We start from the raw sequence: 26,597 nt of genomic DNA, 5'->3' as shown, positions 1-26,597 counted from the left end.
GCTTTAGTCCAGGGCCTCATCATTTCTCCTCTGACCTATTGTCATAGCCTGTTAACAGGTTTCCCTGATACTAGTCTTGCCTCTCATGTCCACCCTCCATACTTCCACCAAAATCATCTGCTGATGGTAGCCTCCTCATTACAAGCCTTTGTGGATTTCTATTGCTCTCAAGATAAAGTTCAAATTCTTTAGCGCTCCTTACAAGGGCCCTCCGTGATTTGGCCCCTGCCCAATCTCCCTCTACTGCCTCCTGTCTTGCCCTTTATATTTCAGCAATACCAAACTTCTTGTAGCTCCTCAATTCACGCCATGCCCCCATATATCTTCGTGCCTTTGCCTATACTAGATTCTGTGTCAAAAACCATTGCCCCCTTCTCTGCTTGGGTAACTCCCAGTTTTCTTTCAAGACTCATTCTCTAGAAATACTTCCCTGACACATACCCCCCTCTCAATCTGAGTTAGGTGCCCCTCTTCTGTGTTGCCGTAGCACCTGGTGTTTATTGCTATCATAACAATAATACTTATTGATGACTTATGTGAATAACTCAATTCTCGTACCAACTGCATGAGATTCTTATAGTGGCAGCTAGTAAATGACAGAGCTGGGATTTGAACCCAGGTGCCTGGCCCAAGGACCTACTGTTGAAACCGCTATACTACTTTCCCTCTCAGGCCCAGTATTCACCACACTGTGTTGTAGTTGTCAATTTACCTGTAGGCCTTCCCTACCTATTGTGAGTTTGTCGAGAATAGAAATTATGTTAAATTCATCTTTTTACCCTCAGAACCTAACATAGTACCTATCACATAATAGGCACTCTATAAATGTGTGTTGAATGGATGGATGGACAAATGAATGAACAAATGACCCCTGAAATTTATGGATGATTCCTCTTGCTCTGTTGTTTTAGCTATTTTTTAAAGATAAAAATGCCTACAGAACTAGACGCATACTTCGATAAAAACCCAAATTATATTAAGGAAAAGAACAGAGGACTGCTCATAGGTGATAAGTTTTCTATTTACTGATGTTCTGTCAGCAGTTTTAAAAATGCAAGCAAAATCATTTTATTAAGAGAAAATATACAACAGCGGAATGAAGAAGGCACTAGATAATAGCAAGAGTTTAATTCTTTCTTCAACTCCTCCCCATTAAGGTAAGAAATGAAATGAAACCCACAATTAAGGGAAACCAGAGAGGGGCACAAATGGTGTCTAAAAAAGATATAAACTTGACCAGAATGAAGATATTAATAATACATATAAATATAATAAAATAATACACCAAAAGGTAGCTTGGTTGTAGGGGAAAGTGCATACATTTTGCATCCTAATAGACCTGAGTTTGAACCCTGATCCTGACACTCCTTGTACAAGTCACTTAAACTCTCTGAACCTCAGTTTTATCATCCATAATATGGGGATGATAATATCTACCTTAGAGGGACGTTATGAGGTTTACAGATACCACGCCTAGCCCCATACTTGACGTAGAATAGGTGGTCAATAAATGGTAGTTTTACTCATTATTTACTTGGCCCTTTATAAGTCTCAAAGCACTTTCATACATATTGTCACAAAGTGAGTTAGAGATAGAGAAAGAAAATATGTCAAGAAAGGCTGCAGTATACTGTGGGAAAAGCACTAAACTTGAACTCAAATGGACCTGGGACTGAATCCTGGCTCAACCATTTCAGAGCTTTGAGACCTGGGGCACATCCCCCTAACTTCTCTGAGCCTTAGTTTCCATGTGTGTAAAATAGAGATAACACTATGGATGAGGGATTTTGTTCACTTATACACAAGTCTAAAAACCAATAAAATAAATTAGTTTCAGTTTGTGAGCTCTGAAAAATCAAAGCTCATACTTATGAATGACAACCAATTTAAGTCACGGGCATCAAAAGGTTCAAATAATCTGATGTGGTCCCCAAGACTTTGAGAAAAAATTTTTGTAAAAAGAATATGAAATACTCTGGAAAATATAAAATAAGAAGAATTTACCTTATTATATCTGAGGTGGCTTCAGCAGTACCTGGATACTTGAAACAGGATGACTCCATGGGTGGACTGAAAAAATAAGGTCCTGGATTTGCAGAAGTGAGTTCTGAATTTTGTTGATCCCCTCCAAAGTACAGCCACTCTGCAAAGCCCTGTTTGAGTGGAGAGCTGGCCCCATCCAGTATCTCTATCTCGAGAATCTCTAGCAAAAAGCAACAATTCACAAGATGACATACAAACCAAAAAGACTAGCTTAAAACTTTACAACCAGTTTTCATCACACTAGTTCTCTCCCATCGAAAGAAGTACATACATTGCACCTCTAGGTAGAGAAACACACCCATAAGTGCACAAATATGTTTACTATAGAACTGTTGTTAATAGCAACCAACAAGAAACAACCTCAATGTCCACCAATAGAGAGTGACTAAATGTAGCTTGTTCATTCAATGGAACACTATACAGTAGTTAAAAGTCATGAACTAGTGTATGTGTCGACAGGGATAAATCTCAAAAACATAATGTTGAATGAAAACCACAAGCCACAAGAGGATATGTATGGTATGATACCATTTATGTCAAATACTACAGTACAATACTATGTATTTTTCTATACCTATTTAGGTAAAAGTATTTAAAAGATTTATGTGGAAGAATGCACATCAAATTCAAAAATGGTTACCTATGGGAAGAAAGGAGGGGAACAAGTTGGGGAGGTGACCAAGGGGACTGTGATGGTTAATTTTCTGTGTCAACTTGACCAAGCCATGGAGTTCTCAGATATTTGGTCAAACATTATTCTGGGTGTGTTTGTGAGGTGTTTTTGGATGAGATTAACATTTGAATCTGTAGACTGAGTCAAGCAGATTGCCCTCCCCAGTGTGAGTGGCCCTCACCCAATCAGTTGAAAGCCTGAATAGAACAAAAAGGCTGACCCTCCCTCCTGTCTGACTACTTGAGCTGCTCAAACTGAGACATCAGCTCCTCTTGGGTCTTGAGCCTGCTCTCAGACTGGAACTAGACTGTCGGCTCTCCTGAGTCTCCGGCTTGCCGACTACAGGTTGTGGGACTTCTCAGCCTCCATTATTGTGTTCAGCAAATTTCTTATAATCAATCTCTCTCTCTCTCTCTCTCTCTCTATATATATATATGTATATATATGTGTGTATTTAATGTTTAATTCTTATAAATCAATCTCTATATATAATAGTTTAATTCTATATACATATATATATACACACACACACATAGATATATATCCTGTAGGTTCTCTTTCTCTGGAGACCCTAACTAATACAGGGATTTTAGCTTTATCTTTTTAATGTTCCAATGTTTTAAAAGGAGAAGGAATTCATGTATTATATTTATTATTAACTTTATCTTCAAAAAGCCAAAGTATGTGAAGCCTGTATTATTATTCCCAGTTAACGGATAATGAAACTGAAAGGTTAAATGATTGCCGCAGTCCCTCCCCTCAGCTCCCACATCCACAGTTCTCAGGGAAGTTGCAAAGACAAGTGCAGCGTTATAAAATAAAAGTATGTGGAGCTCCTTGTTAGGACATTGAAATGAAAGGTATTCTCATTTCTTGCTTTTTCCTTCTCACCTTCCTTTCTCAGATCTTCCACACCCAAGGGGTGAGCTCACACTCGCAGAGGAAGAGAGAGGAGGCAACAAATGTCTCATAAACAAGGTAATTAACTCCATGTTACTTTCAAGATTTGAGGATGTGCCAAAAGTTGTCTGACCCCCAGAGTGTGGAGAGAATACTGCTTTGGAAATCATTGAGAATCAGTGCTTCAGACACATAATTTATGGGCCACTGTAGCTAGACAGCAACATTTGCAGTGGAAAATTCCATTTGCTTCCAGGTTAAGGGATGGGGATAACTCTTCTGGACAGGAAAAATGTGCTTTGAAATATGTAAGTAAGAGGAAGGCAGAAAAAAATTAAAAGGGGGAAAAACTACGTGAATATTTATAAAATTCTGAGCTCTCTTGACTGTATTTCTAGGGAAAGATATATTGACGTGAAATCTATTTGGGGAATTTTCTGCTTTACTTAAAAGGGGAAAATAGGAATATAGGTGTTTCCTTCTGTTGTCAACAGAAACAAACCCCGTTTGCACCAAATTAAGAAAAAGCTACTGCATCTTAGATCTTGGGCGGTGTTGTGTGACTGCTTGAATGTCTGTAAACAGGGAGCTGGAACAGGCTCCCTTCTCCTCGGCCTCACTCCAAATCAATGGTTTGACCTTTAAATTAAAAGTGGCGTATTAGTTGTTACACAAATAAAATGTCCTATCATTCAAATAGAATTATGCATCTTTTCAAACCTGGTCATTTATCAGTATAGTTCTCAAGGCTGTTTTCGGAATTCTTCCTTTTCCCTGATTAAGTACACCTTTCTTGAAACAATGTAATTTAAATGTACAAAACAACAATATTGCATTTAAGGAATTCCAAAGTGGTGATGGGCACTTCTGATTTGAATTTGGACGTGGTCTCTTAAGAGACTGTATGTGTGATGCTTATATGAATGTATGCTAATAATATTTTATTGTGAAGTTTTCATTATTTTTATCGGTAGAATCTAATTTTTTTAGACTGTATTACTGAACTTTTATTAAATATCCAAGTGCATTTCAACTGAAAGGAAAAAGAGTTTCTGAATTTCACAGAATCTTTACTTTGCATTATTTATATAAGTATTTAAAATTACAGGGCCGGCCCCATGGCTTAGTGGTTAAGTGCGGGCACTCTGCTGCTGGGCGGCCCGGGTTCGGATCCCGGGCGTGCACCGATGCACTGCTTCTCCGGCCATGCTGAGGCCGCGTCCCACATACAGCAACTAGAAGGCTGTGCAACTATGACATACAACTATCTACTGGGGCTTTGGGGGAAAAATAAATAAATAAATAAAATTAAAATTACAATCAGAATTATTTATTACATTTGAGATCCAAGACAAATATTCTGACTTTATATTATACCTTTCCATTTCTTCTTTTTAAAACTTCTGTTTCTAAAATTATGAAATGTTTTACATATATAGAAAAACATAGAGAATAATATAATAAATTCCCATGTACCCACCACCAAGCATTGTCAAATCTTAAGTTTCCCACATTTTCTGTAGATTTTTTTTTTAAGAAATAAGACAATGGATATAGTTGAGGCTTCCTGCATCCATTCATGTCCCCTGTCTCCCTTTCTCAGAAGTAGCCACAATTATGGATTTGATGCCTTTATTTTCATGCATGTTTTCATATTTTTACCACATTTGTCTATCCATTAACTGTATAGAACATTGTTTTGCGTATTTTAAGCTTTATATAAGTGGTATCATACCATCAGTAGTAGAGGTAGTATAGTGCAGTGAATAAGAGCACAAACGTTGGAGACAGAGTTGGTCCGGAATGTCTGCTGTATGTGTTACTAGCTGTGTGACCTTGGGCAAATTACTTAATCTTTCTGTGCTTCATTTTTCTCATCTATAAAATGGAAATTCATGATAATACTTACCTCATAAGGTTATTTTAAGGATTAAATGAGTTGATACATATAAAGCACTTAGAAGATGATAAACTAAGCATAATGTGTTAGCCATCATTCTGCACCTTGCTTTTTTTACGTAACATTTTTGCAATTTATCCATATTGATACATGTAGCATTAGTTCATTTTCATTATTGCATAATATTCCATCATATGAATATACTGCACTTAGGTTGTTTCCATTATAAAAAGTGCTGCAATGAACATCCTTGTACATGTCTTCTTGTGCACATATATGAGACAATTTCTCTAGAATTCTTTGTCTTTAACTATTTCTAGAAAGATACATTTTTTAGAAAATATGGCTTTGATTTCTTTTTCACAGGCAAAGGAAATATGTGTCTCATCCATTCCGATGTCTTCAAAATCAATAGCGTTTGGGACTTTCTAGACCTTTGCAACTATCCTCTTGAGCATTAGAATTACGATTTGGTTGAAGTAATGATGTCATGGCAGCAAATACTGGTCTTATTAATTAATTTTTGATTGCCTTTTAATTTTCACATACTTCTATCTGCAAATTGAAGGATAGAACTTGACCTCTGATCAAACAGCATACCATTTTTTGTACTACATATAAAAAATCTGATTGATCATCATACTTCAAAGGTTTTTGAGGTCTATGTCACAACAGTTGTAACTAATGAATGTCTTTTCAAACTCTGTTTTGTTATTTCTTCTTGGGAAAAGACTGAATTGGTCAAGTGGGTGTTTTATTGGTCTAACTTGCTGAATGGGAGGCTATAAACCTTAAGAATGTTTCAACAACTCATAAGGGAATAAAGACCCCAGTTAAAGAGTCTCTGATGATTGGGACCTTAGACTACTAACCTCATTAAGTTTCATCTGGTAGTCCTTTTGAAAATTTATTCAAATTGTATCATTGTAGGAAAGTGTTATTTTTAAAAAATAGAGACAAACAACTTCTGATAGCCATTATATTTTGCACTTTTTTTGTGCTACTAATTGAGACAATTCTCCTTTAAGAATATCTAAATCGCTATAATGTTTTGCCCTGTAAAGTGACTTTAAATTGATTCTCAAAGCGTTCTATAAACCATATTTAAATCTGAAAGAATAAAACCTCAGTAAAGACTCCGAGGCTGATCTCATTTTATAATTTGGCACCTAGACATTTGGATGTCCCACCCTCTTTGAAACAAGTCATCTATTTTCATTGTTGGTAGCCAGCTCTTCATTTACAGCTCTAAGAAAATACATGTCAGGTTTTATAGCTTTGTAAATAAATCAAAAGCATCTTTTAGGGGCTGGCCCAGTAGCGCAAGTGGTTAAGTGCGCGAGCTCCACTGCAGCACCCGGGGTTCGCTGGTTCGGATCCCGGGCGCGCACCAATGCTACTGCTTGTCAAGCCATGCTGTGGCGGCGTCCCATATAAAGTGGAGGAAGATGGGCATGGATGTTAGCCCAGGGCCAGTCTTCCTCAGCAAAAAAAGAGGAGGAAGGGCTGATCTCCTCACAATAAATAAATAAATAAATAAATGGAGCTAATAAAAAAAAAGCATCTTTTAAAAAAAGAGGGCTGTGTGAAAGGCATTCCAAACTAACGGATATATTAAGTGTTTATTGAGCACAAAGTTTTATTTATTGAGCATCTACTGTGCTAGATAGATGTTCATACTCTTTTTTTTTTTTTGGTGAGGAAGATTAGCTCTGAGCTAACCTCTGTTGCCAATCTTCCTCTTTTTCCTGAGGAAGATTGGCCCTGAGCCAACATCCGTACCCGTCTTCCTCTACTTCATATACGGTACGCCACCACAGCACGGCTTGATAAGCGGTGCGCAGGTCCACACCCGGGATCCGAACCTGCAAACCCTGGGCCGCTGAAGCAGAGCACTCGAACTTAACCACTATGCCCCAGGCTGGACCCTCTTTTTTTAAAAAAAGAAAAAACACTACCCATCTTTATTTAGCTTTAACATCTGCTGCCAATCTTCCTCTTTTTTTTTTTCTTGAGGAAAACTAGCCCCGAGCCAACATCTGTGCCAATCTTCCTCCACTTTGCATGTGGATTGCTGCCACAGCATGGCTTGACAAGTGATGTAGGTCCGTGCCCAGGATCCAAACCGGCAATCCCAGGCCACCAAAGCAGAGTGTGCTGGACTCAACCACTACGCCACGGGGCTGGCTCCTAGATGTTCCTACTCTTGAAATGAGTAAGCATACTAGGTTTGACCAGGAAGCAGAGGACTATAATCCAGTGTCTAAATCTGGTCTGGAAGGTGTGTTCTCTAGTGGTGTAGAGAAATAGCCCAGGGCTTGGGGATGAGAGAACTAGGGTGGTGTTCCTAACTCTGTCACTGGACATTGGGTAATACTGGGGACATTAATCTCTTGACTCTTCAGTTTATCCTCTGAAAAATGAGGGGGTTGGTCTGGATGCTCTTCTACGTATCTTCCACACAATTCTATGAACTGTAAAGAAGGGACTAGTGTGGAATGTGGTATTCAAGAGAGACCTTACGGAGAACCTGAGGCTCCACAAAGTCCTATGAAGGATTCAGATGCTTGGGAGGCACGTAGTGTTTGGGTGTAACTTAATTGGTTCCTGCTGCTAGATATCTGATTGCTTTTCGTTTACAGTGTACAATAAATAACTACAAAACTAGGATAATGTATATATTTACCTGTTTTCTTGGGAAGACAAGTTTGAAAGATATTTTCAGGTGATTAAAAGATGGCATATTTAAGTATATTATTATTACTATAATTATTTTTATTATTGAGTATTTAACAGCACTAGGTTTTTTTGAATGCATCAATTCAAGTTAAGAGCAAAATAGAGTAACCTGTCATTATAACAACACAAAAAAATTTCATGAATCCGGACATTATCTTTGATTTTGATCCATGGCAAATACGTTTTAACAACTGGCTCTCCAAGAGGAAAAAATAGCCCTCATCTATAGTATTTGCTGATTTCCATGGTGTAAATGCTCTCACCATGGCTGATATGAAGCTCTCAATGTGAAGGCACTAACTGGAGTTGGGAGAACATGTGCACAATCAGCTCTTGTGAGCCGGTGCTAGTACACTCGAGCACACTGACATAATATAGAATGTGTATTTAAGGAATACATTTACATTTCTTTCTGAACCATTTGAGTATAAGTTGCTGACATAATGCCCCTTTTACCCTTAAATACTTCAGTGTATATCTCTTAAGAATAAAGATATCCTGAGGCGGGCCCGGTGGCGCAAGCGGTTAGGTGCGTGCGCTCCGCTGCAGTGGCCCGGGGTTCCCCGGTTTGGATCCGGGGCGAGCACCGCCGCACTGCTTGTCAGGCCATGCTGTGGCGGCGTCCCATATATAAAGTGGAGGAAGATGGGCACGGATGTTAGCCCAGAGCCAGTCTTCCTCAGCAAAAAGAGGAGGATTGGCAGATGTTACCTCAGGGCCGATCTTCCTCACAAAAAAAAAGAAAAAAAGAATAAAGACATCCTTCTAATAATCACAATATGATTATCAAAATCAGGAAAATAACATTGATACAATATTATCATATAATCTACTAGATCTTATTCAAATTTTGCCAATTATCCCAATAATGCCCTTTATAGTTTAAGAAAAGGGTTTGGTCCAGAATCTAATCCAGTATTATCTATAATTTTGGGATAAAATGTATTTTCTGCGAAGTTTCTATCTCTAGCCCTCTTCCACTAGGCAAATTTCCCTTCGTCCTTTCCTCACACTTCTTCATCTTTCCACGAGTAGTTTTGGCATTAATTTCTAGTGTCTAACATTGGAAGTGCTATCAGCATATAACAGTAAACTCGTTACCAATGATAGACATCAAATGTTGACAGTGGTTCTAGTGTTTCAATTTTACTTAATGTTGGTAGGTACTAGTAACAAATACTGCACTTAAATTCAAGGAGTAGTCTTTGTTGTTATTAATGTTAGTGTCCCTCTTAGTTATTAATATGACTTTGGCTTTATAAGCTTGCATGCGTGTCAATAAAAGAGAGTCTTACTGGAGGTTCTGGGCAATGCTAATTTTAACCAAATCACTTTCAGCAATATAGGGAAATAGCTAAAAAAGGACTATTTTGGGGTGTGTGTGTGTGTCTGTTATTCTGCTAACAACGTTTCTGCTTCCAAAAACTATTGCTGTTTCTATAAAAACTAATACCCAGCAACAGTTCCACAACAGCAACAAACAAAATGAAAAATAATGTAATCATTAAATGTGTATGGGTTTAAAATGATAAATGTCTCCTGAATCTATTGAAAAATCCTGCATCTTTAAATAAGACCTTTAAAGTAATTCACAAATCTGAGTTGATAGGTCTGCCCATGTCTTGATAAGTCTTTTTTGTTGTTGTTTATTAAATGTTGGTACTCAAAAAATAATGCAAATGTCATCTGTCTACACAAACAAATCCTATGGTATGTTTAACTACTTAATACAAATAACTAGGACCAGTGCCAGCATTAAGTAATGAAAGAATTAGCTGCTGATAGGAATGAATTATTTTGGCTAGTATTTCTCAAATGATTCAAGCAGAAGGCAGACGGTAGTATTTTCCTTGAAATTTCCAGATATTCATACCAAGTTTGGACTTCGCTTCCATGGAGATCTGGCCATTCAGTGAAGGCTATGTCTTTATATGCAAAAAAAAAAAAAAAAAAAAAAAGAAAGAAAAAGAAAAATCGAATGGATTATCAAATAAAGACAAAACAAAGATGGTTACTGGAATTATCATCATTATTTCAGGCTAAACAGCACATACACCCTATCTAAACTTGGACTGCATTTTCACTGTCACTGCTTAGTCCAAGCCCCATCACCTCTCAGACTGTCTATCCCTTCCCAATCCATCATCCAGAGACATCTTTCTAAAATGTCAAACTGAGCATGTCGCTTCTATGGCTCCCCATTGCCTACAAGATACCAAGCTCCTTCCTTAGCGTGGCATTGTAAGGGTCCTCTGCGATTGGGTTCCTGCCTATTTCTCCGGCATAAACTTCTCCAGCTCTCCTTTTAATAGAGCTCTCTGCCCTCCACTTCCTAGGTGTTAGCCAAACGAACTACTTGTAGTTCCAGGAGGAGAGGGGCTCTCTGTTTTGACTTTCCATGTCCTTGTTCACACTCCTCCCTGGGCAAAGCTCTTTATCTTTTGTTTGCTTAATGAATAGTATGTTATTTCAACTCTTACCTTCCTTATAAACCTTTTCCTGACTCCTGCCCACATTCACCTTTGTACACACATTCCACTTTTGTCAGTCTTCTATAATAGCACCTATAACACTTGATTGGATTTATTTGATCCTATCTTTTCTTAATAGGTTGCAAGCTCTTTGAGGTCAAGGACGGTGAGTTATTCATCTTTGTATCACCAGCCCCTAGCCTATTCTGTGTCTGGCACATAGGAGGCATTCAGTAAATACTGTTGAATGAAGAACAATTGTAACTAGAATTATCTAGATAGCCACTGTCCAATATGTAGCCACTAGCCACATGTGGCTATTTACATTTAAATTTTAATTAATTAAAATTAAAAATTCAGTTCCTCAATTGCATTAGCCACATTTCCAGCGCTCAATAACTACTTGTGGCTACCATACTGGACAGTACAAATTATAGAAATTGCCATCTTTGCAAAAAGTTCTAAAACATAGTGCTGGCCTAGATAATTCTTTATTTTCACATTGCAATTTAATAAACACTGATTTTCTACTATATGCTAACATTTGTGCTAGGCATGGTGGTTATAGCAAATGTGAACAAAACATGAATACTATTATGATTATTATTTGCGAGGCATTTAAAATCTGGTCGGGAGAAGCCTTGCAACATGAGAGAGATTATTTCCATATTGGGACATCAGGGAAGGCTTTATGGAGATTTTCTCATTTAAACTGGGCATTTAAGGGTGGAGAGAATTTGAATAGGGCAAATCCTGGGAAAGGAGGAAAAATAGTGTGAGCAAATGTACAGAGGTGGGAAAGTACTAGGAAAATAGAAAGTAATTTGGTTTGCTTAGAATGTATGGTATATGAGCAGGGAGTAGTGGTTTAGTTTATTCATTCATTCCTTCAATCATTCAACAAATACTTTTTGAGCACCTATCCTGTTTCAAGCTCTAAATTAAGCGCTGGGGATAGAACAGAGACCTATCAGACATTGCCCCAGCAGAATACACAGTTATGAGTGATGAAATTTGGATAAGACTGTGGAAGGCACTGAAAGCTACTCTAAAGAATTTGTACTTTGTTCCTGAGGCCCTTGTGCTTAAAGAGTGGACTTTAGACTAGCAGCGTGGGCTAGGCATGACCTGGGAGTTAGAAACGCAGAATCTCAGGTCCTGCCCTAGCCTCAGACTTACTGAATCAGAATTTGCATTTTAGCAAGATCCCCAGGTTATTCTTAAGCACATTAACATTTGAGGAGCATTGTTGTAGGCCAACTGAGCCAATAAGAGAGTACGTAAGTGAATGAATTAAAGTAAGCATAAAGGTGCATAAGGAAGATAGTATTCTAATCAGTCTTGGGTTGGATGCAAAAGAAGCTGGTCATAGGACTATTGTAGCTCAAATGGGAAGTGCGAGGGGCTGTATGTGAGAGACATTGAATCTTTTGTATATATAACTTCAGTTCCATTAACTCATACAGGAAATATCGTCTTTTATACTACACGTGATCTTAGCCAAAAGGCCAAGAAGCGATGGAAATATTGTATTTTATTCCAAGTAAAAAAAATCAGCAAATTCACTAATATGGTATTTGAGATGTCTTAGGAGGTGCCATCTATTCATTTTAGACAAGGCTTATTGGTATGTCTATTTCCCATTGACGCCAGAGGTCCATGGTCCACTCCTGAGTATCAAAGTATCAGGCTCTTAATTGTCTAAGTTCGTACAGGGGTGATGATAAGGATCTTGGAAATTAAGTCATTACAGTATATCCAAGTTCACAAAAAGCTGATTTGTAAAGTAGAAATTCAATTTATTAATTTACAATGGAGTAATTACTTTTCTACTAACGAGAGATTTTTTTTCTTTTATTATCAGCATTAAATTATTTTTTATTGATGTTTTAATGGTTTTGAACATTGTGAAATTTTGCGTTGTGCATTTTTGTTTGTCCATCACCATATATATGACTCCCTTCACCCCTTGTGCCCACCCCCCACCTCCCCTGCCCCTGGTAACCACAGTCCAGTTTTCTCTGTCCATGTGTTGGTTTATATTCCACATATGAGTGAGATCATACAGTGTTTGTCTTTCTCTTTCTGGCTTATTTCACTTAACATAATACCCTCCAGGCCCATCCATGTTGTTGCAAATGGGACGATTTTGTCTTTTTTTATGGCTGAGTAGTATTCCATTGTATATATATACCACATTTTCTTAATCCAGTCGTCAGTCGAGGGACACTTAGGTTGCTTCCACTTCTTGGCTATGGTGAATAATGCTGCAATGAACATAGCGGTGCATAAGCCTCTTTGGATTGTTGATTTCAGGTTCGTTGGATAGATTCCCAGTAATGGGATGGCTGGGTCATAGGGCATCTCTATTTTTAAGTCTTTGAGGAATCTCCATACCGTTTTCCATAGAGGCTGCACCAGTTTGCATTCCCACCAGCTGTGTATGAGGGTTCCTGTTTCTCCACATCCTCTCCAACACTTGTTGTTTTTGTCTTGGTGATTATAGCCATTCTAACGGGCGTGAGGTGGTATCTTAATGTTGTTCTGATTTGCATTTCCCTGATGATTAGTGATGTTGAACATCTTTTCGTGTGCCTGTTGGCCATCTGTATATCTTCTTTGGAGAATTGTCTGTTCATTTCCTCTGCCCATTTTTTGATCAGGTTGTTTGTTTTTTCTTGTTCAGTTGTGTGAGTTCTTTATATATTACAGAGATCAACCCCTTGTCAGATGTATGTTTTGCAAATGTTCTCTCCCAGCTGGTGGGTTGTCTGTTCATCTTGATTCTGGTTTCGTTTGTCTTATAGAAGCTCTTTAATCTGATAAAGTCCCACTTGTTTATTTTTTCTTTAGTTTCCCTAGTCTGGGTAAGCATGTCATCTGAAAAGATTCCTTTAAAACCAATGTCAAATAGTGTGTTGCCTATATTTTCTTCTATGAGTTTTATAGTTTCAGGTCTCACCTTCAGGTCTTTGATCCATTTTGAGTTAATTTTTGTGAATGGCGATAGCAGATGGTCCACTTTCATTCTTTTGCATGTGGCTGTCCAGTTTTCCCAACACCATTTATTGAAGAGACTTTCCTTTCTCCATTGTATGTTCTTAGCACCTTTGTAGAAAATCAGCTGTCCGTATATGTGTGGTTTTATTTCTGGGCTTTCAATTCAGTTCCATTGATCTGTGTGTCTGTTTTTGTACCAGTACCATGCTGTTTTGATTACTATTGCTTTGTAGTATGTTTTGAAGTCAGGGATTGTGATGCCTCCTGCTTTGTTCTTTTTTCTTAGGATTGCTTTAGCTATTCGGGGTCTTTTGTTGCCCTGTATAAATTTTAGTATTCTTTTTTTCTATTTCTGTGAAGAATGTCATTGGGATTCTGATTGGGATTGCATTGAATCTGTAGATTGCTTTAGGTAATATAGACATTTTAACTATGTTTATTCTTCCAATCCACGTGCATGGGATATCTTTCCATTTCTTTATGTCATCATGGATTTCTTTCAATAATGTCTTGTAGTTCTCATTGTATAGGTCCTTCACCTCCTTGGTAAGATTTATTCCTAGGTATTTTATTCTTTTTGATGCAATTGTAAATAGTATTATCTTTTTGAGCTCTCTTTCTGTTAGTTCATTATTAGCATACAGAAATGCAAATGATTTTTGTAGATTGATTTTGTACCCTGCAACTTTGCTGTAGTTGTTGATTGTTTCTAATAGTTTTCCAACAGATTCTTTAGGGTTTGCTATAAATACAATCATGTCATCTGCAAATAGTGAGAGTTTCACTTCTTCGTTGCCTATTTGGATTCCTTTTATTCCTTTTTCTTGCCTAATAGCTCTGGCCAAAACCTCCAGTACTATGTTGAACAGGAATGGTGAGAGTGGGCAGCCCTGCCTCGTTCCTGTTCTCAGAGGAATGGCTTTCAGTCTTTCCCCGTTGAGTATGATGTTGGCTGTGGGTTTGTCATAAATAGCCTTTATTATGTTGAGGTACTTTCCTTCTATTCCCATTTTGTTGAGAGTTTTTATCATAAATGGATGTTGTATCTTGTCAAATGCCTTCTCTGTGTCTATTGAGATGATCACGTGGTTTTTATTCTTTGTTTTGTTGATGTGATGTATCACGTTGATTGATTTGCGGATGTTGAATCATCCCTGTGTCCCTGGTATAAATCCCACTTGCTCATGGTGTATGATCTTTTTAATGTATTGTTGTATTCGGTTTGCCAATATTTTGTTGAGGATTTTTGCATCAATGTTCATCAGCAACATTGGCCTGTAATTTTCTTTCTTTATATTGTCTTTGTCTGGCTTTGGTATCAGGGTGATGTTGGCCTCGTAGAATGATTTAGAAAGTGTTCCATCTTCCTCTATTTTTTGGAATAGTTTGAGGAGGATGGGTATTAAATCTTCTTTGAATGCTTGGTAAAATTCACTGGAGAAGCCATCTGGTCCTGGACTTTTATTTTTGGGGAGGTTTTTGATTACTATTTCAATCTCTTTACTTGTGATTGGTCTATTCAGATTCTCCATTTCTTCTTGGTTCAGTTTTGGGAGGTTGTATGAGTCTAAGAATTTATCCATTTATTCTAGATTGTCCAATTTGTTGGCATATAATTTCTCATAGTATTCTCTTATAATCCTCTGTATTTCCGTGGTATCCGTTGTAATTTCTCCTCTTTCATTTCTAATTTTATTTACTTGAGCCTTTTCTCTTTGTTTCTTAGTAAGCCTGGCTAAGGGTTTGTAGATTTGGTTTATCTTCTCAAAGAACCAACTCTTTGCTTCATTAATCCTTTCTACTGTTTTTTGGTCTCTCAATTTCATTTATTTCTGCTCTGATTTTTATTATTTCTCTCTTTCTGCTGACTTTGGGCTTTGTTTGTTCTTCTTTTTCTAGTTCTGTTAGATGTAATTTAAGGTTGCCTATTTGGGCTTTTTCTTGTTTGTTAAGGTGGGCTTGTATCGCTATGAGTTTCCCTCTCAGGACCGCTTTTGCTGCATCCAATATGGTTTGATATGGCATATTATCATTTTCGCTTGTTTCCAGATAGTTTTTGATTTCTCCTTTAATTTCATCAATGATCCATTGGTTGTTCAGTAGCATGTTGTTTAATCTCCACATTTTTGTCACTTTCCCAGTTTTTTTCATGGTTCATTTCCAGTTTCATAGCATTATGGTCTGAAAAGATGCTTGTTATGATTTCAATCTTCTTAAATTTATTAAGGCTTGCTTTGTTTCCCAATATATGGTCTATCCTAGAGAATGTTCCATGTGCACTTGAGAAGAATGTGTAGTCAGCTGTTTTTGGATGGAGTGCTCTGTATATGTCTACTAGGTCCATCTCGTCCAGTTTTTCATTTAAGTCTACTATTTCTTTATTGACTTTTTGTCTGGATGATCTATCCATTGATGTAAGTGGGGTGTTAAGATCCCCTACTATTATTGTGTTGTTGTTAATGTCTCCTTTTAGGTTTGTTAATAGTTGCTTACAGCATTAAATTTTTTATTACAATTTTTTATTTTAAAATAGTTTAGGGTCCACAAGAAGTTGCAAAAATAATAGAGAATTCCCATGTACACTTTATGCAGCTTTTCCCAATGATGATAGCTTACATAACCACAGTACGTTGTGGAACCCAGGAAATCAACATTGATTGATACAATACTATTAAGTACAGACCTTATTTGGATTTCACTAGTTTTTCATGCCCGCGTGCACATGCATGTGTGTGTTTGTGCAGTTCTATGAAATTTTATAATACGTGTAGATTTACGTAAACATCACCACAATCAAGATACACAACTGTTCCATCACCACAAAGAAACTCCCTCCCATTACTCCCTAAGTTACACCCTTCCCCCAACTCCAACCCTTGGTAACCACTGATCTGTTCTCCACCACTATAAATCTATCATTTTGAGAATGTTATATAAGGGAATCATACAGTGTGTAACTCTTTGAGATTGGCTTTTTCCACTAAGCATAATGCCCTTGAGGTCCATCCAAGCTGTTGCATGTATCAACAGTTCTTTTTTATTGCTCAGTAGTATTCCATTGTATGAATGTACCAGTTTGTTTGACCATTTACTAGTTCATGGACATTTGGGTTCTTTCTTGTTTTGGGCCATCACAAGTAAATCTGCCACAAGCATTTGTGTACAACTTTTTATGTAAACATAACTTTTCATTTCTCTAGGATAGATGCTCAGGAGTGAGACTGCTAGGTCATATGGTAAGTGTATATTTAACTTTATAAGAAAGTGCCAAACTGTTTTCCAGAGTTGCCAGTATAAGATCTTAAAAATTACATAAGTATTATATGCTCACTGTAAAAAAATTAACATAAGGTAGCAATGTATACAGTGAAAAGTAAAATTACAAGCCCTGGAACCCTGCACCACCTCTTTCCTGAGAGGTAAATGTTCTTAGGTTTCCTGTAAATTCTTCAAGAATGTTTTATGCCTATGCAAGCACATATATCTGTATGTAAATATATATATATATATTCACAAATGGGATCACACTATACAAGCTATTTGCAATTTGATTTTTTTCCACATAACAACATATCTTAGAATCATTTTCATATCAGTAGATAAATATATACTTCATTGCTTTAACCGTGGGCATAGAACCCCATTGTATGGACGTATCATAATTTCTTTAACCACTCCCCTAATGCTGCCATTTCTATTGTCAGTCAGTTTCTCCTCATTACAAAGCTATAATGAAAAATCTTTCTACATATATCTTTGTGTAATTTGTATGAGCATATCTGTATGTTGGTTCCTACAAATGGAAATGCTAGGTTAATTTTACATTTTACCTGTTATGAGATACTTTATTTTTTAACAATTTACACTCCCACCAATGGTATATGAGAATTCTTAGTTCTTCACCATCACTGAGTATTATCAAAATTGTAAATTTCTGCCAGTCTGGTAGAAGTGATATTTAATTTGCATGTCTCAGTGGCGAATGAAGTTGAGCACTGTTTTATATATTTATTAGCTATCTGCATTTCTTGTCCAGTAAGTTGACTGTTTATTTCCTTTATCCATTTTTCTCCTGGAGGAATTTTATCTTAATGATTTGTGAGAGTTCTTCAGATATTAAGGAAGTTAGCCTTTTTTCATTCTTGTCGCAAGTATTTTCTCACAGCTTATAGTTTATCTTTTGAATTTGTTTATGGTATTTTGATATACATAATTTTAAATTTCTGTGGACTAAAATCTATCCATCTTTAGGCTTCTGGATTTTAGGTCATGTTTAGAATGATCTTAGAAAATACAAAATATATATGTACGCTGTCTAGAGTAGGAGACTATCTGATAAACCTAATTTAGAATCAGAAGCTTGCTCCATTTGTATGGAGTCAGAGCAAAGAGAATTGTGGGATGCCTTATTCAGACTAAGGTAAGGCTGGAGGATTATCTCTGATACACTGTGGGGTATGCATTTACAGCAACCAGAATATTTTTGCATCAAATAGTGTCTTGCCTCTTACACAGCATCAAATGTTCTAACTATTCAACTTTCTTTTTTCAGTATTTCTTATCAGGTACCAGAAGCTTCTGCCATTACAATATTATCTCATGAAGGACATTACAAATAATTAAGATTAAAGCTTATTTTACATCAGTTACATATTTATTTCATTTGATGGCATTTTCTAACTTTGTCCTCAAATTTTAAGGGTGCACTCTTTGGTCTTTCAGGGTTCCACTTCTTAGGATAGGACTGGGGCACAAAGCATTGTGATCTGCACATATTGAAGGCTCAATATTTTTTTTAATGAGCTCTAGAAAACAAAAAGACAAACTACTGTGAAACATTCTTAAATATCAGTATAAATTTACTGTAAAATTTATTTCTGATGTTATACTAGTTACAGTTATTAATCTTGTTCAGTGGTATTTTTCACAAAATGAAAGTTGTTTACTAAACAGAGAAACTTTTCAATTTCGTTCAAAGTATAAAATTGTTTAAAAGTCTCAATTGCTACATAGACAATCAGCCAAGAAGGTAAATTTATAAAATAAAAAACTGTTTACACCATGTACTATAAATGTGACATTTGGAGCAAAAAATCAGTAATTTTCAGCTAATACTAAAACAGGAAATCATTTAATATCAATTGATATTAAATTGGCACAATTGAACTAAATTAAAGTAAAATGATTTGGTATGGAGCCCAATTTTTCTATTACTTTAAGTGGAATTTTGCATTAACTTATATAACTGTAAATTTTCCACTACTCCCTACTTAATGTTCTAGCTGCATCATTCTGTAACTTGAATCTATTAAAAACTGTATAACATTCTACCAAAGATGGTCTATAAAAGAAATGAAAAGTTATTTTGAATAGTATTCCACTCCCCAAAGCTTTAGAGGTTTAAGTAAAAATGTCTCATTTTATTTCTTGTTATTGATATTTAGATATTTCTGTTTAACTTTTATTGTTCAGTTGATTAAATACACCATAACTCTTTTTTAAAGTTGCAGGAAAAAAAGCAGTAAGCACAGAGGATGGGAGAGAAACTAAGACACAGGCGTGGAAGGAATATAATTTAAAGACTGAAAATAATCATTATATTGCATTAGGAATGCTTTAGAAGTGATCTCGGATGAAATCCCCACGGGTTACACGGGGCTTGCTTGCATTATTTCTCATTTGGAAAACCTGTCTTGTTATTAAATACATTTATTCCTTTTCTTCTAATTGAAAAGTAATTTAATATTAAAGGACTATTTTAACCAAAAATTTAAAAAAAAGAAACAGAAACGAAGAGCTCTTAACTAAACACTATTGCATGAATCTGGGAACTTCTATAACAGCAATGGAGACACTGTCATAGGTCACTTCTTCCTGTCCTAGGAAAAGCGGAGCTTCGGAGGGGACAGGCCCTCCCGGAGTTGGTCTCCCCTTCGTAGAGAGCTCTTGGCAGTCAAGGTCCGGGACGCTGGATTCGAAACAAAAAAATAAAAACGGTGATAAAGGCTTGCGTTAACCGGGGTCGAAGGAGCCGGAGGGGTCCTTTCGCACTGCAAACATCTTGGGGGAGGGGTGAGGAGGCAGGATAAGAAGGAACCAAAATTCTTAACAAAGTCGCGAGGCTGCCCCCGCCCACGTTTCCAGGAAGGCGGAGGATAAGCAGGCGAGGCGGGGGAGACCGAGTAGGTCCCCCTCGACTCCTTCGCCCAAATGTCGATTACCCTCCACGTCGCTCCATGCCGTCTTCTCCCTCCGCCCCAAGAGTTGAGAATAAATTGCTCGAGCGCCCGGCCTAGCCTAGTAGCCCAGTGCCCTAAGTCTCCCGGACCCTGGAGAGACCACGTTTTCTGGGAGACGGGAATAGTGGGTTGCAAAGAAAGAATTTTTTTTTTTCTGCCAGTGCCAGGTCTTCCTGGTAGAGAATCAACTCGCTTTCTCCGCACACCCGAAGCAAAAAGCAAACAAAACAAAAAACTCAAAAAACCAACCCCCTGAATCCCTTAGGATCAGGTGCCAGAGTTAGGCGAGTTGAGTTCTTTCGGTGGGAAGGAGTGGGCACCGCGGAGAAGCGAGGGTCCAGGGACTAGGGCCGAAGGGCCCTCGCTGGGGCGTGTCAGAGGGGACGTCGAAGAGTGATGCCCGACTGGGCTGCCACCTCGGGCTGCACGGGGGGCGGAGGGGCCCGGGGGACGTGTCCCGAGCGAGCCCAGTTTCCGATTTCCCACGGCCCGGGGCTCTGTCGGACACTGGTACCGCCCTAGCCTCGACCCCCCAATAAACAAAGTGGAAACGCGGCCCGATCTGGTCCGCGGCGGAAGCGCTGCCAAACGAATGAGTAAGTGAGGCGCGGGCACGGCACCTTGTTTACCCCACTCGGCGGCGCGCCCCTGCGGGCGCCTCGTTTGCAGGCGGTGTCGGAGACGCTGAACCCGGCAGGCAGTCGGCCACGATTGGTCGGTGACTGGGAGGAGGACGCTGGCTGGGAGGGCAGGGAGCCAGGCGCTGCAGTGCCCGCTCTCGGCCGCTAGATGCCGCTCCCTCCCAACGGGAGCCGGGCGCGGGTTCGTGGCCGACAGATGGCGCCTGCGCGTTCCATTCGCCTCCAAGTCGCCGAAGAGCGAACACCCCAAACAATCCCGAAGCGCCACCAAAAAAAAAAAAAAAAAAAAAAAAAAAAAAAAAAAAAAACCCGCCGGATCCGACCGCCACTTTCAAAACCCCCCACCGCTCTAGAACCGCGGGAGCTTCCGTCCCTGAGTAGAATTCGAGGGTGTAAAGAAGAGGAAGGGGAAAATATCTTGTACCAGCCCAGGGGTGAGAAGCCCCCGGCCTGAGAAAGAAGGAAGGAGGAGTGGGGGAGGCGAACAGTCGCGTTGCTGCCTCTGTGTACGCTGAGGGGGGAGGTAAGTTATAAAATGGCGGAGGCGAAGCTTCTAGAAGTTTGGAGGGGCACCCGGAGGGCGCGGGGCGCACCGTGAGGTGTGTATGGTTGAAACAGGGCGAGAGAGAGGAGTTGGGAGGGAAAGAGATCGGGCACTCTGTTGCCATTTAATTTCCCCTCTTCTTCCTTTGCCCCCAGCGGGGCCCGCCGTGGAGCGGGCGGCGAAGTCAAGGCGGGAGACTCCGCCTCGTCCCCGCGTAACCCTCAGCCCTTCTTTCTCCCTTTTCCCCCAAGTTGCTCCCTCCACACTACCAAGGAACTTCCAGCCCCCCTTCCTCCCTACCTCCTACTCCCAGAGTGGCTTTCTACCGCACGACTCTTCTTTTCGACTACCCTCGCGGAAGATTTTCTCTTCCTTCCCTCGCCCAACTCTCCCTCGGGGCCTCTACGGAGACCCCCCCCCATGGGTGGCCCAAAATGGAGAACGCGGAGCGGCGCAAGATGGAGGCGCCGCTTCTCTGTGTAGCATTAGCTTTAGGTGCCTTTTCTCCGGCAGGCTCTTAAGCCTCGGAGAGCCAAAACTGGAGGTGGGGTGGGGTGCGAGCCGTAGTCGGGGGAGGCAAGCCGAGGAGGCTGTGGTCGGGGTGGTGGGGAGCGCGGTATCGTGGTGAGGGGAAGGAAGCGAGCAAAATGGTGGTGCTGGGAACCTAGGGGGGAGGGGAGAAGAGGAGTCTCAGTTGTGTATATTTGGGCCTCGGACCGAGGGAGGCGAGGGAAAATCTACTCTGATCACACCCCTCCCTCGTGCCCCCTCCCTTCTCCCTTCCCCTCCTTCCTTTCCTCCCTCCCTCCTCTCCCTCCCTCTCTTCCTCCCTTCCTAGAGAGGGAACAACATTCATGTGACGGGCCCCTCTGCTTCTCCCCCGCCCCATCATCTCCAGCGCGTGGTGGGGGAACTGCTTGGGAAAGCGATTGGCATCGATCTCTCCATCCCTTCCGAGGCCCGACTTCGGTCAGTTTTCTTCGGGCAACAATTTTATAAATAGGCTGGGGTCTGGCGGTGTCGGCCCCCGCGTGCAGTCCTTGCCCCGAAGGGGGCCCTGCCTGCCTGGCATGGGAGGAGGGGGAAGGGCGGGAGTGGAAGGCTGTTTGTTGGGGGGTTTTGGCGCCACTTTTGTTTTAGTTTTAGTGCTGCTTTTCGTTCCCACCCCCACCCGCACTGTCTTTCTCAAGGCACGAACTGAGCTGATCCTTGCCCCAGGTAGGCAGCTTCTGCTTTTTCCCTCCACACTTTTATTCTTGCTTCGGGTTGACTTTCTTTTTTCTTCTTTCACGTTACCCGGTGATCTGTGGACGGCGATTTTAGGACGAAAAGGGTCGGATGGGCCATAGGAGAGAGAAGGTGTGGGAAACAGCATCAAGTAGTTCCGCAAAACTTTGAGCCCCGTTCCCATTTTCTTCTGGCCTATATTCGTAAACGTTATTGTTGATTTCTGCCCCCCTTTTTTTTTCCGTCGCGAGAATGTCTTGTTTTGCCTTTAGTTTTTTATAAACCGCTGTACTTTCGACATTTAGTTTTCGCTCCCCCTTGGTGTATATGTCATTTTATTTTTAATCCTGAACTGTAATGGGTTTTATCGTGTGATTTTTCGTGCTGCAGTGTTCAGCTTTAATTTTTAATATTGCATTAGTAGTTTCAGCCGGTTTGTGAGACTTTCTTCTCCGTGGCCTAGAAATGTTTTATATGTTGTTGCCTACTCCCCCCCCCGCCTTTCTCTCTCCCTCCTCCTTTCTCTTGGATGTAGTTTGTAAGTTGAGGGTCATGGTGTTTGATTAAATGGTTATTTACAGTTTACATGATATATCTATTAGAAACTTTTGATCTGTAGGATTAGGTTTAAGTCAACGAAAAGCTTGTGTTGGTTTGAAATGGTTCCTTAAAATGCGCGGGCCGCACCCCCCACCCACCACCCCCCGGTAAAGCCCCATTTTCCCCACACTGGAGTGTAAATTCCATACCCCTTTTCTCCCACGGACCGCCGTATTTCACAGCAGCCACACCCTGTATTTGTCTCTGTGGATTGGACTCATTATCAGCTTAATTTAGTGACTCTTAAACCACCATGATGGGACTTGCTTAAGCACGAAGCTTCTTTTCCTGTTTAGTCCTAGTGGTTAGTGTTGAAAGAGGAATAATCGAGGTTTCTTGATGAAACCTGGTGCGGTCCAACCTCTGCCTTTTTTCTGTTGTCTTTTTTCCTACTCCGGGCTGTTGGCGGTGTCAGCACCGCTGCTGGGGGCGGGGGTGGAGGGGAGAAAGAGTCGGGTTACCGAAGTGCGTCATTCCTGGCTCTAGCAGGGCCTGCTCGGGAGCTGCTGGTGTTTGTTACTGTCCTCGCAGCACTTTCCTGCCAACCTTCTCTCTGTGCGTATTGGTTAGGAGCAAAAGCAGGAGGCGGTCTCTTAATTCTATCTGTAGCCTAGCGCGTTGCGTTTAAGGGTATATGTGAACTTACTTAAAAAAAAAAACGGCCCTGGAAAGTGGATACATTTCTGTTTAATGACATACAATTCAGGTAGTTTAGACTTGCTTTCATATATTTTCCAATGAACGGTAGGGTTCATTTTGAACATTTTAGACCACTTACGTTAAAATGCCTGGTTTTCTTTCTACATTGATATCAATCTATAATTAGGGATCAGAAGGACCAGTTAAGGCGTAAGTGTTCAGCGGTTTTTCAAGTGGTTGAATTGTAATTTTATGACACATTATGTTAAATAGTCTGTTTTTTTTTCGTTTTGAGCCAAGGTGCTACGTGAATGCAAGCTAATTGCAGATGTTTAAGTTCATTTTCATCACATATGCCTATTTACCCTTTTAGATATAATTTTAAATATGTCCTTTGGAACTTATGGACTTCTTAAAGATGGCTATTTCTTTGTTTTTAACTGAATTCTTAAATTTTACCACCTAACAAGGAGTTGTGTAGGGTGGCTGTACAGTTAACGTTGTTCTCTTCTTGACTTCCTGCTAGTCTTTGATACTTTTATTATTTTTGGATTTTTCTCGGTGTCCTTACAGAGCGCACAGTGTCTTCCTTTTAATTCTTTTTTGAAGATAATAATTGGGGGAGGGAGTAGTGGGAGGTAGAGATGAAACAAAAGTGGCCTTGAGTTGATGATTGTAGCTGGAAGATGAGTACAGGAGAGCTCATTGTACTGTTATTCTCTCTATTCACACTTTTATGTGTAGTTGAAAATTTCCATAATTAAAAAAATTTTGAAGACAAATTTTCAAATTGTCTTGCAGTTTTGGTGTAATGACTTAGGTTTATATTTACATTTCAATTATTTGCATGGGAAACTTGGCCTTGTGTACACAATGCCTGATAGACAAACTTTCAAAAAATATTTCAATTGAACCAGTATAGAATAAGCAACATAAATGCTTATAAATTAGTTGAACTTTAAATGTTTGTTACTTAGTCTGAATTGTTCTACTTTTAGTTTCTTTTTTAATCTTTTGAAAATAGGAAAATTCCATTTGAAAATTTTGTAAATTCTGCTTTGTGTCTATTTCATTAAGTTGGAGTTACAGTGAGTCAGTATGAGAGAGATTTACTATTAATAGGAGGGGCTTTGGCACTTGGAATAAGGGACAGTGGAAGGGATTCGAGTGCCCTAGGGAGCATTCCTGGTAGGAAGATGGAGGTAGGAGTTGATTTCAGTTTCAGTGTTTGGTGTTTAATGAATGGGTAGAGAAGAGGATTGGAAAAGAAATGTACTTATTAGCCATTCTTTACCACTGTGAAATAACTAGCATTCTAAGGTATCAGAGACTGGCAGTGGGGGTGGGGTAGGTTCTTTTTTTAACTGATATGAAAATGAATGTTTACATATAAAATAAGTTGTCTTCCCCCCAAAACGATCCGATGCTAGAAATAGTTAAAAGTTGATATGTAAAATATTTTAACGTTTTCCATTAAGAACATTTTGACTGTTACCTATCAACAGTAAAATAAAAGTGCATTGTGATTAAAACCCTCTGAGTCTCCTTAATTAGTGTATTTGTGAATTGCTCCTAAATTCTTTGAAGGTAAGTGCCTTATTTTCTGCGGTTTTGTGTTATTCAGTGTCAGGTTTTTTCCCCTGTGAGATGTATTTTTGAATATATGTCAGAGTTCTAAACAGAATCCAAAATAATGGATATTTAATTTTTATGTTTGGTGAGGTGTGTTCCCTAATCATTATTAAAACAAAATTCTACCCTAGTCTGGGAACAGATATTTCATAACTGTTAATATTAGTCTGTTTGTATATTTCATATTCAACATTTTAGCTTTAAAAGGATGTTAAGAGAAGGCAGATTATATATTTTGAATTCTTATTGTATGCAAATAATCTTAAGTAGATGATGAGGATTGTGGCTTCAAATTTATTTTATTGTGGTGAGGCAACTGCTAAACTACTAAACCAGCAAATTAGGAGTTTGGTAACTTTGAAGTCTATTTAGTTAGGATTTTTCAAGTCCAAACACTCAAGATTTTAATGAAATTAAAATTTACCTTCTTTTATTTTCTTTTTCGACCTTACTGGCTTAACTGATTGCCTGAGGACCTATGAATTAAAATGGGTGGGGTGGGGTGGAGGTCAGGCTCAGGCTCAAATTATCCTTTGGGAATATAGGGTTAGATGTGAAAAAACGCCTTAGACAGTTTAGTAATGTTTAATATTCTGCATATTTAACTGATGCCACCCACAGTCATGTGTAGGAAGGGAGTAAACAGTGAATAGCATATTCTTTTTGCTTTGGGTTTTTTATAATAAATGGAAGACTTCAGTTTTTGATGCTGCAAGTTAACTTTTGAGCTTAAAATTTGCATTAGATGGACACAATGATTTGTCTATTACATCTCAGCGGGGTAACGTTCATATCTCTTTAATGTTGTGACTTTTCTGTCTTACATGTTTTAAAAAAACCTGGTCTTGTATTAGCACTTTGAAATTGACATTAGTAGATTATTCAGACTTGAACATGACAGTTTACTGTACAGTGGAGCACATTTTATACGTATTTTGGGATTTGGGAAGCATAGCAAAGGAAAGGGATGGTCCCAGTTAGCTATGGGTATCAGTATATACTGAAGTGTGATTAATGGTTGGAGAGTAAAGAAGAAACTTTAAAGATACAGGTTATTTGAAAAGTTCTTTACATTTTCCATTTGTAATTTTCTACATTTGATACATGTTTGGAACTTTTAATTTGTGGTTCAAGACTGTCCCTGTATAATAATTCTCTGTATCTCCAGCAATCATGAGTGGTGGTTATTGCATGTTCTGTTTGGCAAAGATATGTGAGAAAACAAAATTGTCAGTTTGGTTTTTTTCAGTCTCCTGAGTTGCCTGCTTTGCCTTTTTTTTTTTTTTTTTTTTTTGCTGAGGAAGACTGGCCCTGGGCTAACATGCGTGCCCATCTTCCTCCACTTTATA

At 39.1% G+C, this 26,597-nt stretch overlaps 1 protein-coding gene across 4 annotated transcripts in view; it reads left to right on the top strand.

Annotated features, from left to right (window-relative positions):
* The first annotated feature begins 20,905 nt into the window (after positions 1 to 20,905).
* The window catches only part of STAG2 (STAG2 cohesin complex component), a 114,885-nt gene continuing 109,193 nt past the window's right edge, over positions 20,906 to 26,597 (top strand). For 2 of the 4 annotated variants that reach the window (XM_004437321.3, XM_087427379.1), the window contains exon 1: positions 21,984 to 22,119. The gene's annotated coding sequence lies outside the window, so the exon portion shown is untranslated. Of the gene's footprint in view, positions 21,130 to 21,983; positions 22,120 to 22,350; positions 22,369 to 26,597 lie in introns of those variants that run through there. The other 2 variants (XM_087427380.1, XM_087427382.1) reach the window with 2 other exon arrangements.

Source organism: Ceratotherium simum, chromosome X, assembly GCF_057802395.1.
Source record: "Ceratotherium simum simum isolate JZ-2026a chromosome X, ASM5780239v1, whole genome shotgun sequence".
In the NCBI taxonomy this organism is placed as follows: Eukaryota; Metazoa; Chordata; class Mammalia; order Perissodactyla; family Rhinocerotidae; genus Ceratotherium; species Ceratotherium simum.
The sequence above is the reverse complement of the archived record's forward strand: the minus strand, read 5'-3'. Positions and strand labels throughout refer to the sequence as shown.